The sequence below is a fragment of the Lissotriton helveticus genome, chromosome 2_1 (genome assembly GCF_964261635.1).
Source record: "Lissotriton helveticus chromosome 2_1, aLisHel1.1, whole genome shotgun sequence".
Classification (NCBI taxonomy): domain Eukaryota; kingdom Metazoa; phylum Chordata; class Amphibia; order Caudata; family Salamandridae; genus Lissotriton; species Lissotriton helveticus.
In genome coordinates this window covers 1,508,156,917-1,508,177,110 of record NC_136059.1, presented here as the reverse complement: position 1 = coordinate 1,508,177,110, position 20,194 = coordinate 1,508,156,917, and positions in this window count along the sequence as shown.

The following is a 20,194-nucleotide window of genomic DNA, read 5'->3' as shown; positions in this document are numbered from 1 at the left end:
TTCTTGATAATATGGCCCATAACCTCTGGCCTCATGTGTTTCATTTTAAGGACTTGCTGAACCACACTCTCTCTCGCGGACTCCAGCGTCCTAGACTAACAGGTGACAGGAGGGTAAACACTAAGGGCTGGGTGCAGTAGGCTGACGCTCTGTCTCCTCCTCCCTCTCTTCTTTTGACTCTCCCTCCCCTTCTCCATTTCACCGACTCCACTCCCCTCCCTTCCATTCTCACTAAGGTCCCTTCTTTCGGACTACCTTTCTTTACCTCTTCCACAAAGCACACATACTTCGGTTTCATTTTTGTCTTGCAGGTTTCCTACACTGCTTCCACTGGAGTCCAACCCACATTTTTTTATTATACTGTTTCTTCCATTAAAGTTACGTTTCTATTTATTTGTGTTTTAATAAAGGTTACTTTTTTTTCAAATAAACTGAGTGTACAGATCTTTCTCTGACAACACTTGTCTATTATTTATTGTGAAAATCATCTGTTTATAGGAGATTTTAAGGACAAACTTCTTTAATATTAGTGTGCACGTACCAAACAATCTAACTGACTATTAGACAAATGCAGCCTGGGTAATTGTACAACTGCAAGAGTTCTATGAGTGTATCACTTTATAACACCATAAGTACTACCCATGTGATTACAGAACAAATAAGGCACTGCCTAGGACCACCGAGGCTTCAGGAACTGCAGAGGCCCATCCTGCATATAAATAAAGCCCAAAGTGTGGCGATTCCCGGACTTCAGTTGGCCTCGAACCCCCTGAACAATTAGTAAACAATACCCGGGAATGTGGCGCTCCCCTAGGCTGCAAAACGTCTGTGCCCTTCCGTGCCAAATTAACATGTCACATTACGATCCCCAGTCCTACAGAGACCCCGCAATATAATAATTGGATTGGCCACGGAACATTACCTACCAGGGGCCACATTCAAAAAGAACGGGTGAGACCCCGCTTTTTTTGTGTTTCTTCTTTGCTCTCCATTTTTACCATCCGCATCCCCTCTATTACAGCGATACGAGGTTTTCCTCCTCTCGCTTCGAGTAGTCAAACAAGTATTTGCTATCACTGGGTGGAAGCCATGCACCACCCTCTAATAGCAAACACAAATATCCTGCGAATGCACACCCAGGACATTGTATGAGCTGAGAGGTCGCCATCCCTAGGACCATGATGCATTTGTTAGTATAAACGCATACTAACACTACATACACATGTGTAGTACAGCGACCAGAATGTAGTGAAGAAGCAAAGGAAGCGCAAAATCTAAAATATAAATCCTACCAGAAGTCGGATGACATAGTTCAATGAGCAGACGACCCTGTCATGAGTAGAAACAGCTACACGAAGAAAACGGGTCTGCAGCACAACGCAACAATTTTGAAATATTGGTCAGTTGTACCTTTTTTTTTTACTTCTCCCGCTCGTCGCCAAATTTATGTAGTGATGGGGCAGACAGCAGTGGATCCAAAGAGTAGCTTTATTTCAAGAAAACAAGACACCTGAAACAACCACCAACAGGAGCACACAGCAAAGCAACCGTCTAATCCAGCACCATGTACAAACTCCGCAAGGTTCCCCTCATGACAGCCCTTCATTCTAACATTACATACTTAGATTCTAGTAGAATTACATACTAACATTCTACTATGACTTACATTGGAATACTACACCGAGCACATGAGCTCATGGTTTCATCCACGAGTAAGTATTTCGCTTACCACTACCTATAATTGTATAAACGTAAACTAACACTTCTTCCACAGGTATGCTACAGCGCCCAGAGCACATCACTTTACAGCAATGAGCTCATAATTTAGGCTCACGGTTTAATCCCAGAGTCTTCACACAAGTAGGGGCGAGAAGTTAGCTTCCCAGTCCCTATACATTATAAACGCATACTAACACTACTTACACACTTATACTGCAGCGGCTAGTACCCTACAGCGCCCACAGCCCATCACTTTACAGCTCTCAGTTCGGTTTCATCCCCAAGTCAGTAGTTCGCTTCCCACTCCCTGTATGATATAAACGCCTACTAACACTACTTGCACCCGTATGCTACAAACACCAGACCACATTACTTTACAGCAGTGACCTCACGGTTTAGACTCTCGGTTTCATACCAGAGTGTAGCACCATATCATATCAGCACCATGCCACTCTGAGCAACACCGCACTTTCAGACCGGTAACAGTGATACCTAGCTACTGGCGACCGCCAGGAGGTAATAAAGAACACATTACAATAGTTACTTGATTCTTTTAGCTTTCAAAACTTCTCTCTATTACGGTCTTTCTACTTTTCCATATAAACAGGTTTTTTTAATATTCAAGTACACATCGAAGTCAGAAATGCAACGTATTCCATCAACACACTTTCTAGAACATTCTACAACACGTGGAGGTTAAAAGTTCATAAATTTATATAGACCAAACGATATTTATTTGCAACATTTTCTCGAACATTTAACAGCACGTGCAGGTTAAAAGTTCACAATTGTTTTAAGTTCGGACAGTGCCTTCCAAATGCAAGTAGCAGGTGTGGTTGGGTTGAGCTAATTTTATCCTATATGTACTCCATGTGCAAATTGCTTTTTCTTAACCAATCACAAAGCTACTTTTCCACAAAACAAATGTGCACCCTACTTTTAAAAAACAATGCTTTTCATCTCCCAACCAGGTACCGTGTTATATGCGAAAAGAAACTAGTTACCCATCTTTAAACATATCTCTTATTCTACGAAGGAACTGCATGAGCTACAGACATCTTTCCATACCTTCCAGCCATACCTTCAAAATGCTAGTGTAGATCGTAGGACATAGCTATGTTTTCTGTGCAAGAGGTATGCAGAACAGAGACGTATTGACTTAGACCTAGGTTTGCAAAATGTGGACATTAAATGGTTTGGACAGAGAGGATTGAAGTCGCACCAATTGTTGCCTTTGGTTAAAACCTGTTTGCATGTCCAACATCCTGACCTCATGATTGTGTACTGTGGTGGAAACGACCTAGGCACATTGACTTATGCCAAAGACAGAAGTGGAAATGGTCCAAACAATTTTGTCCTCAGATTGAAAAATCTCGGAAAAAAGTCAACAAAGCGGTATCTGCATACCTCAGAGACCACAAAATGGGCTCCATCTACAACAACATATGTTTTGATATGGAGGATATATACAGAAGTGAGGTAGTACATTTCACAGATCAGGGACACCGAGGTTTCCTGAATAACTTGAAGCTGTGCAACAGCACTTTTATGTAGCTCCAACTAATGAACACAAGGGCTCTTTTTACAGCCACCCTATAGCTTACAACTTCAGCCCGCTATTTTAGGGCCATAGAACGGCAACTCCCGGACCCTCGCCAAAATGTATTCTCCACACAACTGTGGTTCAGCGGCCAGACCATCTAAATTTGCAGCACAGTCCTCTCGCTTTGATCCCCAGCTCTACTCACCCATGGGGTTAAGTAGTTTGCGCTTTACAAATACCATATTGATTTACCTTCGCACTCTTATACAACACCACCTAAGCACCATACACAAGCTACAATGTTCGAAAGAAAAGTTCATCCAAGTAGCTATAACTACATGCCGATACTACTTGCACAGATGTGGCACAGCACCCAGAGCGCATGACTTCACAGCATATGACACAGTTTGGGCTCTCGCTTTAATCCCCGACTCCAGCAGCAGCTCAGCTAAGCTGCATGAGACCCTAGACAATACCTCACATATATTCCGTACCCCAGGGCTTTCAGACCAGTACGGGTCAGTGGTTCATCCTAGTAGTTATAAACACATGCTGACACTACTTCCACAACTGTAGTGCAGCGGCCACGGCAAATGACTTCACAGCATAAGACACACAATTTGGGCTCGCGCTTTAATCTACGAGTCCCGCACCAGTTCACCTTACCCGCATCAGACTCTACGCAATACCTCACTTAATTTCCGTAGCCCACCACTTACACACCGGTAGGGGTGAATAATTTGCTTCGCACCCCCTCTATAGCACACCCTAAACACCCCACAGAGGTTACAGTGCGCCTACCCTCCTATTTCCCACTTCCTCCCCTTTTTTTCCCCTTACTCGCTTCAACGGTATTACAAAATGGCGGCCAACACTTCCTAGTTGCAACCGCTCGCAGCCAATCAGCAGCAAGCTCGTGCTCATAACGCCTCAGCCAATCAGATGGCAGAATTCCCAAATATGGATATCTGGATATTTCTCAAAAACTACAGAACGAATTTACACCAAATAAACAAAAGCATGCTTTCTAGACAAAGACCCTTCTCCCTGCAAAATGAGGGGTAATTCTGTTCACCCGTTCGACCTGTAGCCTTGTCTAAAGTTTCCTATGGAAATGAATATGGCGAAAACACTTTTTGGTACTGCCCCTTTTTTCTCGGCCCTCCCTTAACATAGGAGCCGATATCAACAAAGAATTTGTTTTGAAAATTTCGCGAAGATTCATCAATCGGCGCAAAAGTTACTGGGAATAGAATGTTGCCATTTTCCTATGGTAACTAAGTCCTAACTATAACTACCCACTGGCGTCCGCCAGTAGGATGCATGGATGGATATATATATATATTTATATTTTCATATTTATATTTTCTTTATTATTTCCGGGGTCCCCGCACATGAGCGAAATATTCAGTGCTTATGACTTTGATGAGTATCCCCTGGAAGAGAACAAGATCTTTCTTAGTCTCGCAGCAATCCCTACTGAACCAGATGTCCATGCGAGAGCCACTATTCTTAGTTGAAAATCTTCTTCCTACGCGGTTTTGACAAGACCATTTATAAAGTGTGAACCAAAGTGGGAAGGTCAATGCTGGTTTTCTTCAAGGTTTATTTTGTTCTACTGCAATGTTTCTCAAATCAAAAGAATTCTGCCATAAGTTGAAGTTGGCTGTACAAGTACTTATGAAAACCGATCTGTATATGTGGCATGGAGCAAACAACGGCTAATGGTTATACAAACAAGAGTTTCCAGCTCCGTAAGATATTATGGTAACTCGGACAGCAGTCACAGAGACTAAGTCAGTAATTCTATACCAGCGTTCTAAAGATGTTCCATTGTACTGTTGACATGATCTTCTCTGTATCTGTAATATGACAATGTATACATGTAACAACAGATAAAAGTGCACAAACAATTAAAAAGATTTACAAAAAATAAAGTGTTAACCAAATTACAATGGTCATCAACTGGGATGTTGGAGATGAGAGGATGAATAAACAGGGATATAGGAACAAAAAGTAAATTATAAATCTCAGACAATGTATCGATGTTCACCAAGATCGATGACTAATAGATTTGCAGTTATTACCCAAGATGGGCAACACAGATAGAATTAAGGGAGCGTGGCATTTATTAAAGTTCCTGAGAGCTTTTTCAAGTGTAGAGAGTAATGGTCACTGCCTTCCCGGTCATCCCGAAGCACAAGTTACTACTTGTGTAACGATATATCTGTAAGAGACATTAGTTAGTGATAGATTCCTTACCTTAGAATATCCCCAGGCGTCAGACTGTATCCGGAAATGTTTGCGTAGCAGTACCCTTGCGCGTCGGTAGGCGTCATCTGCGGCTCGTCGTCAGCGTCGTGGGCGCCGTGATGACATCGTCGGAGTACTTAGACGCCGCCTCCGCATGCTGACGTCAGTTCTTAGACAGAGCTTTTCCACGCAGAGCCATGTTAAAAACCAACACTGGTGCCATTGAAACTAGGGCCCTGAAAGGGGATGACCTTAACCCTAGATATCGGTTCGCAGAACGGGGAGGATGGGTGGGTCGGTAAGGAATCTATCACTAACTAATGTCTTACAGATATATAGTTACACAAGTAGTAACTTGTGCATCTGAAAGAGACACGTTAGTGATAGATTCCTTACCTTAGAATAGATACCCCAGCATTACCAACCCCGGTGGTGGGTCTGCGAACCAATAATCACACCAGAAAGTCCTGGAGGACGGAACGGCCAAAGAAGCCATGCCTCCGGACTTGGCTGTCCAGGCAGTAGTGTCTCGCAAACGTGTGCAGCGAGGCCCACGTAGCTGCCTGACAAATGTCCTGCAAGGGCACTCCACGGCCTAAGGCAGTTGTAGTGGCCGTGGCTCGAGTGGAATGAGCCCTCAGCCCAACAGGGGGTTCCTTCTTAGCCAAGGAGTAACACGCCTGGATGCACAAGATGATCCACCGAGAGATGGTCCTTTTGTGCACCGCCCGCCCCTTCTTAGCGCCCACATAACCAACAAAGAGTTGGTCATCCACTGGCGTGTGCGATCCAAGTAGAATGAAAGCGCACGTTTTGGGTCCAGACGGTGGAGCGGCTCTTCCTCTTTAGAGGGATGCGGTGGCGGAAAGAAGGTGGGCAAGGTTATAGACTGCCCGATATGGAAGGCCGTGACAACCTTGGGCAGGAAAGATGGCTTAGTACGCAACACAACCTTGTCCGGATGGACAGAAAGGAAAGGGGGTGTACATGAAAAAGCCTGGAGCTCACTCACTCTCCTGGCAGAGGTGATGGCAACCAGGAAAGTAGTCTTCAAAGTAAGAAGACAGAGAGAACAGTTGTGAAGTGGGTCAAAGGGAGCGCACATGAGAAACGCAAGAACAAGGTTCAAGTCCCACTGAGGCATCACAAACGGAACAGGAGGAAACATGTGTGTGATGCCCTTCATAAAACGAGTTACAATAGGGGACTTGAACAAAGAAGGTTGATCAAGCAGCCTTAGGAAGGCTGAAAGGGCAGAAAGGTAGCCCTTGATAGTGCCCAGAGCAGAGCCCTGCTGGGCAAGAGAAATAGGAAGAGAAGAACCTCAGAAAGAGGGGCAGCAAAAGGATCTACAGCCTTTGCTGTGCACAAAGCCACAAATCTGTTCCACCTGCAGGCGTATACCAACTTTGTGGAGGGACGCCTGGCTGCCAGAATGACATTACAGACTTCAGGAGGCAAGTCAAATGGCCTCAACTGTCGCCGCTCAATCTCCAAGCATGGAGGTGGAGACTGGACAGCTTTGGGTGGAGGACCGTTCCTTGCTGCTGCGACAGAAGGTCCTCCGGAAGAGGCAGACGAACCAGGGGATCGACTGACATACTGAGTAGCTCTGGATACCAGTACCTTCGTGCCCAGTCCGGAGCCACAAGGATGACTTGGGCCCGGTCGCGCTTGATCTTCTTCAGCACTCTGGGCAGAAGTGGTATAGGCGGACAATAGACCGCAACTCCACTCGCGACAAAGCGTCTCCGAGCGAGTGCCGCCTTGGAAATTCCAACGCTCAGAACTGATGAATTGCACGTTCTCTTCGGTGGCGAATAGATCTAACCAAGGCTCTCCCCACTGCTGAAAGAGGCCGTGCGCCACGTCCAAGTTCATACACCATTCGTGATCCATCATGCACAGACAGCTGAGTTCGTCCGCCCTGGCGTTCAGAGAACCTGCCAGGTGTTGAACCACCAGGGTCACGCCCTGATGTTCCAGCCACTGCCAGAGGCGCAGAGCCTCCTGGCAAAGGGTCCTCGAGGGAGCTAACTATCCAGTTCACCAATAATTCCCTTTTTGTCAGGCTTCCGCCATCCTTACCTTTTTAATCCTTGTACCCTTCTCCAACCCCCCTCAAAGATGGCGTGCGCTTCCGACACTAGGACGCATAGACGTCATCTTGATGCACCAGTATCGCCGGTTTGTTTGGCATAGTCGCCTAGCAACCCCAAGCAAGACACGCCCCCGAATCACACTCTAAGCCCGGCCATTTAACGCCGTTTAGCACCATCCAACACCAACGGCTGCTCTACGTACCAAACTACGTCGGGGCGTGGGACTAGGTGGAGAGGCCACTCCGCTGCGCTAATGAGACAATTTTCACACAACGCAGGGCCCACGAGAACAGCCTTGGGGCACTAATGCCCACCATTGAGGGGTAGACCTACGACGCAGGAACTCTTCCTGCTGGAGTCGGCAACCACACAGGTTGTATTCTCCATACTCCTCAGCCCACTCTGGGCTTATCACTAAGTTTATGAGCACACCCTAGGTCCTGAAGAATTGCCAATAGGGCATGAAACATGTTGACCTGTTCACAGACTATGGTTGAACGGGACCAATCCCCATAGCCTGTTTGTGTCCCAGCACCCCTCTTGTTTTAATAAGGTGGTTAACTACATGAATAAATTGAATGAGTAGACTATACCAACCTTTTTTATTCACGTATTCCCTCACGCTCACTACTTCTCAAACTGGGGCCCTCACACCCACTCGATCAACGGCCAGGAACAAAAGATCTCCACAAAAGTGTAGCACTGTGTGCTACCCGTCAGGCATTGCAGCGCCGGCTTGACGTTGGAGCAGGAAGCCGATGATGACACGAGACGACTAGCTGGCGATATGACAACAGCCGTTAAGCCAGCCTGTTGTGTGAGGCATCCCTAGTTCCGAAAAGGGATACCCTTCCCTGATTCACCTTGATATACCTACACACGTGTATCTCATAGAGAGAGGAAGAAAGATTTCTTCACTGCACTAATACCACTCCCTTGGGGAACTGTGTGCATCTTTTTGCTATATAGACTGACGGGACACGCACACTGGACCCCTTTAAATATTGTCCTCCCAATGTCCCTCCCTGTTGTTTACTGATTACACGTGGGTTGCCCCCACGGGACCCTTGAGGTTACCAATAGTGAAACTACTTCACTATCTTGGCCCAACACTTTAACCACATAACTCCTCTTGTGGTAGATTCATTTTTTACCTCCTTCCCTATCACCCTCCTGACACTATGGAGGACATACCGGGCCTTAGCTTTGATGAGGATGCCATTGCCGAAGCACTGAGAACAGCTCTATCTATACTGAATAATCCAACTGCCTCTGCTTCGGGCACATCCAATGATGACTGGGCCACTCTCATGGAGCTGAAAAAAGAATTGATAAGGATCACGCTACACGGGGTGATGATGACAGAATACCTTAGATACAACATAGCCCCACAAGGACTAATTGTGAATATTATACCAAGATTGTTCCTGATAGATAAACAATTCAAAATGGACTGGTGCCAGGTATCTTGGAAGTGCACTAAAGATTTACTATTCTTGATATCCCAAACAGCGAAACGTCTCGCGGATGCCCTGTTGGAGAAAATCTCAACCATAGAGGCTACGATGAAGAGTGCTGTTAATAAAAACAACAAAACCGCCTTCACCACTAAACTGGCCGACATCAACCAGGAAATGGCGGATCATCATGAATATCTGTTGAAACAGAAAACAGATAAGCTACAGAAAGACATTTCCAAATTTGATAAAGAGAAGGTTTATCCTTATCTTAAAGATGACTTCAAGAGTAAAAAGAACAACTACTCTTCAGATGATAGCTCGGATGGGAATAACAGACGAGGATCCACTAGCAGTGACTCCAGTGGAGGCCAAGCCCCCAGAAATAACCGGATCCAACATCAACCGAATTGGCAGCAAGGATACCAACAAGGACCAATGTTCCATGGTCCCCCTCACATGACACCCCCTTGGCAATATCCCTTCTTCCCACAGGGTCCACCGCAATTCTACCCTCTTAATCCACCACCTTTTCAAGGCAGAGGTTGGGGCAGGGGAAGAGGGCACAAGCGAGGAGGGCAGAAAGGAATCCAGTGGTCCGACCAATCGACACCACAGACCATGATGGAAACACGGAGCTTCACCACCAGAGGGAGGAGAGTCTAATTGTCAACCTCTCCTCGAGAACCCTGACCCCCGCGGAAACTAGCGTGTTGGAGAAAGGACTGGGATTTGTTCCCACACCCATCCCAGACAGTTTCCAGGGAATGATTGAAATTAAGAGTCTTTTCAGGAAGGTACGTTTACGAGCCTTCTTCGATGGAAAACCTGAACCTACCAACCAAGACTCCGGTCTCAAGAAACCGTCTTCTTTTACCCCAACAGATGGGATGGTCCCTCCAGAGGTCCTGACTTTTGAGCGAGCAATCCTTGCGAGTCTTAAACAGAAACCACACATTAAACAATTTCACAACTTGACGAACGCTGAAAGACAAGCGTCGGTCACTTTGGGCAACAACAACACAATTGTGATTAAACAAGCAGATAAAGGGGGAGCCACAGTCATACAGGATCGCCACGACTACGACCTTGAATGTAGACGACAACTCTCCAACACTACCCATTATAGACCCCTTACTGCGGACCCGACCAAACGCTTGGCCACCTCCATCATGAGTCTAGTGATCGAGGGGGAAACCAATGAGTGGATTACAAGGAAGGAAGCTGATTTTCTCATAACTCCGGAACCAATTACACCATATTTCTATACACTTCTCAAAATCCACAAAGGCATCACCCCTGTCCCCGGAAGACCGATTGTCTCCGGAATCGGATCTCTACTGGAACCTCTGTCACAGTTCTGTGACGTCTTTCTACAACCTGTAGTAAAGAAAATTTCCTCTTATCCCCAAGACACCAGAGATGTCCTTCGCTTGATTAATGATATGGACGGTAGTACAGATGTGGACCTCTTATTGACCTTAGACGTGGAAGCCTTGTACACGAACATCCCTCAACAGGCAACCTTAGAGGCAGTGGAATCCACCCTGCGATTGGGAGAATGGACATCCCCCACCCCGATCTCCTTCATCATGGAATTAACCAACATAGCCTTGACGGAAAAAAATTTCAAGTATGAATCACAGCTATACCACCAGATCCGTGGAACGTCTATGGGTTCTACCTTCGCGCTGAGCGTGGCCTGTATATACATGGCACATTCGAGAAATATCACATCTACTCTCCTGAACGTAACCCATTCCTCGAGAATCTCACCGTATGGGGTCGTTACATAGACGATATCCTGATCTTTTGGAAAGGAGATCGGACGAGCTGCAATGCCTTCTGTACTTGGATCAATCAGCAGGATCCCTTTCTGAAATTTACAGGGACTATCGCTGAAGACTCAATACCTTTCCTTGACCTGACAATCATATTGGGCCCCACAGGAATCACCACCACCCTTTACAAGAAAGAGACTGATAGAAACAGCCTCCTGCTCTATAACAGCCACCACACCAAGGCACTGAGGGACAACCTACCGTTTGGGCAATTTCTCAGACTCCGTAGAAATTGCACCGCTACCTCTGATTACCAACGTGAAGCGCACACCCTACAACACAAACTTCAGGAGAGGGGCTAACCGACAAGATTACTGAAACAATCCATGAAGAGAGCCCTCAACAACAACAGAGAATCTCTCCTTGAAACCCACGATAAGGAGAAAGAAGATATTATTACCTGTGTAACATCTTTCACGAAAAATTCCTCCTTCATTAAGAAAACAGTGAACACGCACTGGGGCATTCTGAACTCTGTGACTTTGGACATCCCCCCGTCCTCGATTCGCCTTCAGAAGAACCACCAGTCTGAAGGACCAATTAGTCCACACCCGACCTAAAAAAAGACAAGCAATCGTCCACAGAACACCCTTTGGGATTTGCCCCCGTCACGGGACATTACCGATGTGGCAATTGTGTGGTCTGTCCCCAAACCACACAAACTAAAACGGTCCAACTCTCAGACACCTTCAAGTGGCATTTGAATAGACACACCAACTGCAATAGCAATAACTGCATCTATATGCTGACCTGTCCCTGCGGACTGAAGTACATTGGAATGACGACTCGCACGGTGAAGGTACGCATCATGGAACACAACAGCAATATCCGATGCAAGAAAACACATACCCGCCTATATGAACACTGCAAACAACATGACCATGCAGCAGAAGACATCAAATGGGTGGTTCTGGAATGGCATCCTTCATCAAACCAACAGGCCTTATATAGAATTGAACAAAGATGGGTGCACCGTTTACATTTAGATACCGAGGGACTAAATGATTCCGTCCCCTGGAATATGCTATCTAGATAGATCGCCACTAGGAAGACACATTTCCCCATGTCAATGTCTACCACTCCTCTCTCATTGGCAGTTATGCGATATGAACCCTGTATATTGCCAATACATGCCAACCTGTCGATAGCACACTATCACGGATGGGGGGCCACACTATAGCTTTGATGTATTGAGAGAGGGGCCTATCAATTTGTTTATCATTATCATACAATCTGTGTATCTTTAATCACACAATATTGTTCGGCCCTCCCTGGCACTCCTTGACCCATGAACCACCCGAATCGTGATTGCAACTTCACTCCAGTGATTATTGACTGACGTCCAATCGCGACATGACAGCCACGCTGTGCCAGGGGTCCCTAACAGCTGTGCCTCACACAAGCTTACCCTTAGGAGTCCTCTTTCCCACTCCAAGATGGCGCGTTATTCCTGCAACTCCGCAATCTAGACAGCGCCACCGACACCAGCCCACCATGGCTGCTCAATAACCATTCCTAGCATAGACCCCATAACCACGATGTGCTCCCTTAGACTAATGCGATCGGCCCACCACCACTATTGATCCATCAATTAACCATTACGCTCTCAAATTCTCCTGCCCTATATGATCGACACGAGGGAGCTAACTATCCAGTTCACCAATAATTCCCTTTTTGTCAGGCTTCCGCCATCCTTACCTTCTTAATCCTTGTACCCTTCTCCAACCCCCCTCAAAGATGGCGTGCGCTTCCGACACTAGGACGCATAGACGTCATCTTGATGCACCAGTATCGCCGGTTTGTTTGGCATTGTCGCCTAGCAACCCCAAGCAAGACACGCCCCTGAATCACACTCTAAGCCCGGCCATTTAACGCCGTTTAGCACCATCCAACACCAACGGCTGCTCTACGTACCAAACTACGTCGGGGCGTGGGACTAGGTGGAGAGGCCACTCCGCTGAGCTAATGAGACAATTTTCACACAACGCAGGGCCCACGAGAACAGCCTTGGGGCACTAATGCCCACCATTGAGGGGTAGACCTACGACGCAGGAACTCTTCCTGCTGGAGTCGGCAACCACACAGGTTGTATTCTCCATACTCCTCACTCTGGGCTTATCACTAAGTTTATGAGCACACCCTAGGTCCTGAAGAATTGCCAATAGGGCATGAAACATGTTCACCTGTTAACAGACGAGGGTTGAACGGGACCAATCCCCATAGCCTGTTTGTGTCCCAGCACCCCTCTTGTTTTAATAAGGTGGTTAACTACATGAATAAATTGAATGAGTAGACTATACCAACCTTTTTTATTCACGTATTCCCTCACGCTCACTACTTCTCAAACTGGGGCCCTCACACCCACTCGATCAACGGCCAGGAACAAAAGATCTCCACAAAAGTGTAGCACTGTGTGCTACCCGTCAGGCATTGCAGCGCCGGCTTGACGTTGGAGCAGGAAGCAGATGATGACACGAGACGACTAGCTGGCGATATGACAACAGCCGTTAAGCCAGCCTGTTGTGTGTGGCATCCCTAGTTCCGAAAAGGGATACCCTTCCCTGATTCACCTTGATATACCTACACACGTGTATCTCAGAGAGAGGAAGAAAGATTTCTTCACTGCACTAATACCACTCCCTTGGCAAACTGTGTGCATCTTTTTGCTATATAGATCTTTTTGCTATAAAGGGTCCCCGACCCCACCCCGCCCTGTTTGTTGCAGTACCACATGGCGGTGGTGTTGTCCGTGAACACCTGCACTACACTCCCCCGAAAAGTGGGGAGGAATGCCTTCAGTGGTAGACGAATCGCCCGCAGCTCCAAAAGGTTGATATGGAGCCGGGACTCCGCCGGAGACCAGAGGCCTCTGATCTCCGCCTCTCCCATGTGGCCTCCACAGCCCTGGAGGGACGCGTCCGTCACAACTACGTGCTCCGGTTGGGTAAGGGAGAGGGATCTGTCGCTGACCCAATCGCGGTCCGTGAGCCACCACTGCAGCTGTCTCACAGTGCCCTCCGAGATCAGGACATGGTCGGATAGGTTGCCCTGATGCTGGACCCACTGAAACTTCAGGTCCCACTGCAGAGCCCGCATCCGCCACCGGGCGTGATGCACCAGAAGGATGCAGGAGGCCATCAGCCCCAGAAGCCCTAGCGTTAACCTGACCGAGACCCGGGACAAAAGGCTGAAAGAGTGGCATCAGAGCCTGAATGTCCCGAACCTGCTGAGGATAAACCCGAAACTGCGCCGAGTCGAGAACCGCTCCGATGAAGAGGCGCTTCTGAGAGGGGCACAGGTGTGACTTCGGCACATTGATGGAAAACCCCAGCAGGTGCAGGAGGTTTGCAGTTGCCTGGAGGTGGCGGACGACTGTTTGGGGCGAGCCCGCCTTCAACAACCAGTCGTCGAGGTAGGGGAAGACTGAAACCCCTAACCTGCGCAGATGAGCTGCGACCACCGCCATCACCTTCGTGAACACCCGTGGGGCGCTGGTAAGGCCGAAGGGGAGCACGGTAAACTGAAAGTGCTCGTGGCCTACCGTGAACCGCAGGTAACGCCGGTGGGCCGGCAGGACGGGGATGTGGAAATAAGCGTCCTGCAAGTCCAACGCTACCATCCAGTCTCCAGGGTCTAGGGCAGCTAAGACATGAGCCAGTGTCAGCATTTTGAACTTCTCCCTCCGGAGGAAGCCGTTGACGTTCCGTAGGTCCAAGATAGGGCGTAGGCCCCCTTTGCCCTTCTTGGGTACCAGAAAGTAGTGGTAGTAGCAACCACACCCTACTTCTGGCCCAGGAACGCGCTCGATGACCCCCTTGGCCAAGAGAGCCGTAACTTCCTCCTGCAGAAGTCGCAAATGATCCCCCGATACGCGGTGGCATGGCTGGAGGAGTCACCTCGAAGGGGAGGGAGTAGCCCCTTCGGACGATTTGCAGCACCCACCTGTCCGACATGACAGTGCGCCAGTGGAAGAGGTGATGGCGAACCCTGCCCCCCACTGGCATCACATGGGCCTGAAAGCACGGACTAGGAGGGTTTTGAGGCGGATGCTGCGGGGGAAGGTGTGGACTGACCTCACCGTTGTCCCTGACCGCCTCCACGGCCGCCACCGCGTTGGATGTTAGTCTGCAGTGCGTGGCTGGCAGGACATGTGGGGGCGCCCCTTGCTTGGCCACGAAAGGAGCGAAAGGCCACCCGTTTGCTGGCGCGGGGCCGTAGCCCTGGAGTCCTTAAAGCGCTCAAGCGCATGGTCTGCCTTGTCACCAAAAAGGCGACGGCCATCAAACGGCATGTCCATGAGAGTATTCTGGACATCAGCCAAGAAGTTGGCGGACCTCAACCAGGTGTGGCGACGAATTGCCATCGCTCTGCCCAGTGAGTCGGTGGTATCCAGCCCACACCGGATAGAATATCCTGCTGCATCCCAGCCTTCCACGAGGGCCTGGCCGAGTTTAGCCCGTACCTCCAATGGGCATTCTGGATTCTGGCAGCACTTCCGCGACCGTGTCCCACAGAGAGTGGATGTAGCGGCCCAAGAGGCATGCGGTGTTGGAAGACCGCAGTCCCAGACTCAGGGAGGAGAATACCTTCTTGCCGTACTGCTCATACCTCTTGGATTCCCTGTCAGGCGGAGCTGTCGGGAATGCGGACTGGGAATTTGAAGCCTGGATGACCAGGCTCTCGGGGGTGGGGTGGACGGACAGGAAACATGGGTCGCCCGGGGCCAGGCGGTGGCGTCTGGCCACGTTCCTATCTACAGGCGAACCTGTAGAGGGCCTGGACCAAGTGCCCAAAAGAACGTCAGTCAAGGCCTCATTAAACGGCAGCAGAGGCTCAGCCGAGCTTGACTGCGGTTTAAGGACCTCAGTGAGGAGGTTAGTCCTCACGGCCGGGACGGGGAGTTCAAGGCCCAAGGCCTTGGCCACCCGCGTCAGCACCACACTGTAGGTTGCCCCCTCCTCCATAGCCACGGTAGGAGGTGAGACAAAACCAGTGTCCAGACCACTGGCATCCCCAAGTCCACCTGTCCAGTCCTCCTGGGACTGACACTCCTGTGTCAGAGGGTCCTCAGACCCCTCCCAATTCTCCTCATCACCCATCTCCTGGTACTCAATTGTGTCAAATGATGGGGCCGGTTAGTTGAAGTAGAACTCTCCAAACGGCGTCGAGAGCGGCACCGCTCCGGTGCCGGAAACGGGGGGAGGCATCGGGGACGGAGGTGACACCTGAGGGGCCGGTGAGGTCGTCCGGTCAACCAGCGACGACCCGGATCCAGAAGCGGATCCGGCAGGGCCCTGCGGCGCCGGGCCCGAAGGCGGCGTCGAAGCACCCGACGGCCTCGGGGCCGAAGCCCCCGACCCGCTAGGGCCCCCAGACTGGCCCGCCCGAAGGCGCCGCGGAGCTGGCCGGAGTGAGAGACCTCATGCCCATGAGGAAACGTTCGATCTCCTCCGGCGTCGCGTGTGGACCAGGGACCGGAGGGTATGGGGCCAAACGCGACGCCCGCGGAGCCGCGTGGGCGTTGTCACCCGAACCCCCGGCCGCGTCTCTTCGACTTCTTGTGCTTACCTGACGACTTCGACCCTGAGGAGTGATGTCGACTCCCGGAGCTATGGTGGCTCCGCTCCCGCGACTGGTCCCTCGACCTCGACCTCTCACGGCGCGGGGCCGACTGCCGGAGCTCGAGTCGCTTGCGGGACCTCTCCCGCCTAGCTTTCGAAGTCAGGGCCCGGCAGTCGGAGCAGGTCTGGTCGTCATGATCGACGCCGAGACAGTGGAGACACCGACGGTGGAGGGCCGTGACCGACATTAGTCGGTCGCAATCCTCACAAGGCTTGAAACCTGGCATCCCTACCCGCACCGTTCGGAGTCGAAGACTCGAATGAAAGATCAAAAGGGATCAAAAAAGTTTAAGTCAAAAAATGACTAAGGTACAACTTTTTCCAGATCTGCGCTGCTGGCGCGGAAAAAAGAAGAACTGACGTCAGCACGCGGAGGCGGCTAAGTATTCGGACGACGTCATCACGGAAACGACGCCTACCGACGCGCAAGGGTACTGCTACGCAAAAATTTCCGGATCCAGTCTGACGTCTGGGGATATTCTAAGGTAAGGAATCTATCACTAACGTGTCTCTTTCAGATTAAAATCTACTAATTTGTCCCACATGAAAACATAAATCCAAAAATAATCAAATTTGGTTCTGGGTCATATTGTGCGATATACTCTAACCAATCAGGGGCCACTACTTTGGTCTTCAGTTCAGCAATGTTCCATGATGTTAAAAAGACCAGGAGTGTTAACCTGCAATTGCCCTCCAGGAGTACCCACTAAATATGTTTCTGATGAGCTGTAACACATGTGCACCACTGAAAACATATCCTATGGGGCAGTGCCTTGCAAATGAGGTGTCCGAAGTAGAAGAGACAATTGGTGCCCCATGTCAAGTAGGCTCCCAGAGGCCCTGTCACTTACAGAAGGAATTACATTGGCATGAAAAGTGGTGTATCCAGATTCATAGAATGGCAGGGACAACAATGTTGCTTGGACTATGCAAAAGTAAGCCTCTTCTGCACTATGACGGGCCCGAGCACGTCCCGCTCTGTGGGCTGTCAGCGCTTATTGCGGTGTGCGCAGTCCCGCCCCTCTGGGCGCACAGTGAGCTGGGGGGGACAGAGTCCCACCCCAGCCGAATAGCAGACAGCAGTAAGGGCAGTGTAGCGGGCTGGGAAACTGCCTGTTGGAACCCGCGCCAAGGGTTACCATCGGCACTTACAGCGCGTGTGCTGTTGAAACTGGCATTTGAATAGGGCACAATCTGCCAGTACTGTGGCCTGGAAGCACTGCCTGCAGTCTAGGCATGTCTCATCGCAGACAATTCAACGTCATCCTGCGATAGGGTTATAGCCTTTGTGACCCAGTATCTAGCAAAGTTATGTAAAAATGTCTACCCCAACCATTATAATTGGTCCTTTTTGACTGGAAATGGTGTAAGTCCGGATCGGAGGGTATTATATGGCTATTAGACATGTTACAAGGAATGACCAATATTGCATACTTTACTGTTATTGCCATTAACCAGTGCGGTTGCTGCAGTTGTGCAGTGTTACTTGGCCGATACTATAATAATTGTTTCCACTGTATTACTTTTAGCCATGAATAACAAGCAATGGCAAAGCAAACAGGTCTCGCCTAGGCAAGAGCTATTGGCTTTGCAAATGTGTCAGCCGTGTTGTACACCAGCGTGGCTGCTGCTATTCAGAATGGCTAAAAGATATTAGTGTAGAGAGGTGTGGTGAGTCCGAGTGAAATGGCGAAGAGTAGAATGGTGAAGAATGGAGTCACGCAGAGTAAAGTACAGTAGGATGGACTGGTGTATAATGCATTGGCGTAAAGTGCTGGAGAGTTTAGTGGCGTAGAATTCAGCGGCATAGATCAGTGTTGCTTAGTAGAGTGCAGTAATATAGTGGTGCGGAGTGGGGTGGTGCAGAGTGGTGTGGGGTGGTGCGGGGTGGGGTAGAGTGGTGCGGGGTGGGGTAGAGTGGTGCGGGGTGGGGTAGAGTGGTGCGGGGTGGGGTAGAGTGGTGCGGGGTGGGGTAGAGTGGTGCGGGGTGGTGCAGAGTGGTGTGGTGCGGGGTGGTGCAGAGTGGTGTGGTGCGGGGTGGTGCAGAGTGGTGTGGTGCGGGGTGGGGCGGTGCAGAGTGGTGCGGGGGCGGTGCAGAGTGGTGCGGGGTGGTGCAGAGTGGTGTGGTGCGGGGTGGGGCGGTGCAGAGTGGTGCGGGGGCGGCGCAGAGTGGTGCGGGGCGGCGCAGAGTGGTGCGGGGCGGCGCAGAGTGGGGCGGCGCAGAGTGGTGCGGGGCGGCGCAGAGTGGTGCGGGGCGGCGCAGAGTGGTGCGGGGCGGCGCAGAGTGGTGCGGGGCGGCGCAGAGTGGTGCGGGGCGGCGCAGAGTGGTGCGGGGCGGCGCAGAGTGGTGCGGGGCGGCGCAGAGTGGTGCGGGGCGGCGCAGAGTGGTGCGGGGCGGCGCAGAGTGGTGCGGGGCGGCGCAGAGTGGTGCGGGGCGGCGCAGAGTGGTGCGGGGCGGCGCAGAGTGGTGCGGGGCGGCGCAGAGTGGTGCGGGCGGCGCAGAGTGGTGCGGCGCAGAGTGGTGCGGCGCAGAGTGGTGCGGGGCGGTGCAGAGTGGTGCGGGGCGGTGCAGAGTGGTGCGGGGCGGTGCAGAGTGGTGCGGGGCGGTGCAGAGTGGTGCGGGGCGGTGCAGAGTGGTGCGGGGCGGTGCAGAGTGGTGCGGGGCGGTGCAGAGTGGTGCGGGGCGGTGCAGAGTGGTGCGGGGCGGTGCAGAGTGGTGCGGGGCGGTGCAGAGTGGTGCGGGGCGGTGCAGAGTGGTGCGGGGCGGTGCAGAGTGGTGCGGGGCGGTGCAGAGTGGTGCGGGGCCGTGCAGAGTGGTGCGGGGCCGTGCAGAGTGGTGCGGGGCCGTGCAGAGTGGTGCGGGGCCGTGCAGAGTGGTGCGGGGCCGTGCAGAGTGGTGCGGGGCCGTGCAGAGTGGTGCGGGGCCGTGCAGAGTGGCGCGGGGCCGTGCAGAGTGGCGCGGGGCCGTGCAGAGTGGCGCGGGGCCGTGCAGAGTGGCGCGGGGCCGTGCAGAGTGGCGCGGGGCCGTGCAGAGTGGCGCGGGGCCGTGCAGAGTGGCGCGGGGCCGTGCAGAGTGGCGCGGGGCCGTGCAGAGTGGCGCGGGCGGTGCAGAGTGGTGCGGGCGGTGCAGAGTGGTGCGGGCGGTGCAGAGTGGTGCGGGCGGTGCAGAGTGGTGCGGGCGGTGCAGAGTGGTGCAGAGTGGGGCGGGGAAGTGCAGAGTGGGGCTGGGCAGTGCAGAGTGGGGCGGGGCAGAGTGGTGTGGGGCAGAGTGGTGCGGGGCAGAGTGGTGCGGTGCGGGGAAAAGTGGGGCGGTGCGGGGCGGGGCAGAGTGGGGCGGGGCAGAGTGGTGCGGGGTGGGGCGTGGCGGTGCAGAGTGGTGCGGGGCGGTGCAGTGCGTAGCCGAGCGGTGCTGAGCGGAGTCGAGCGGAGCGGAGTCGAGCAGAGTCGAGCAGAGTAGTGTGCCGTAGAGTGGTGCAGAGTAGAGTGCAGTGGTGAACAGTAGTGTGCCGTAGAGTGGTGCAGAGTAGAATATAGTGCTGTAAAGTGCAGTGGCATAGAGGAGAGTGCAGTGGTGTGGATTGATGAAGAGTGTGGAGTGCAGAGCCATGGTGTGCACTGGCATAGAATGCTTAAGCACAGAGTAGACTGGTGTAGAGTG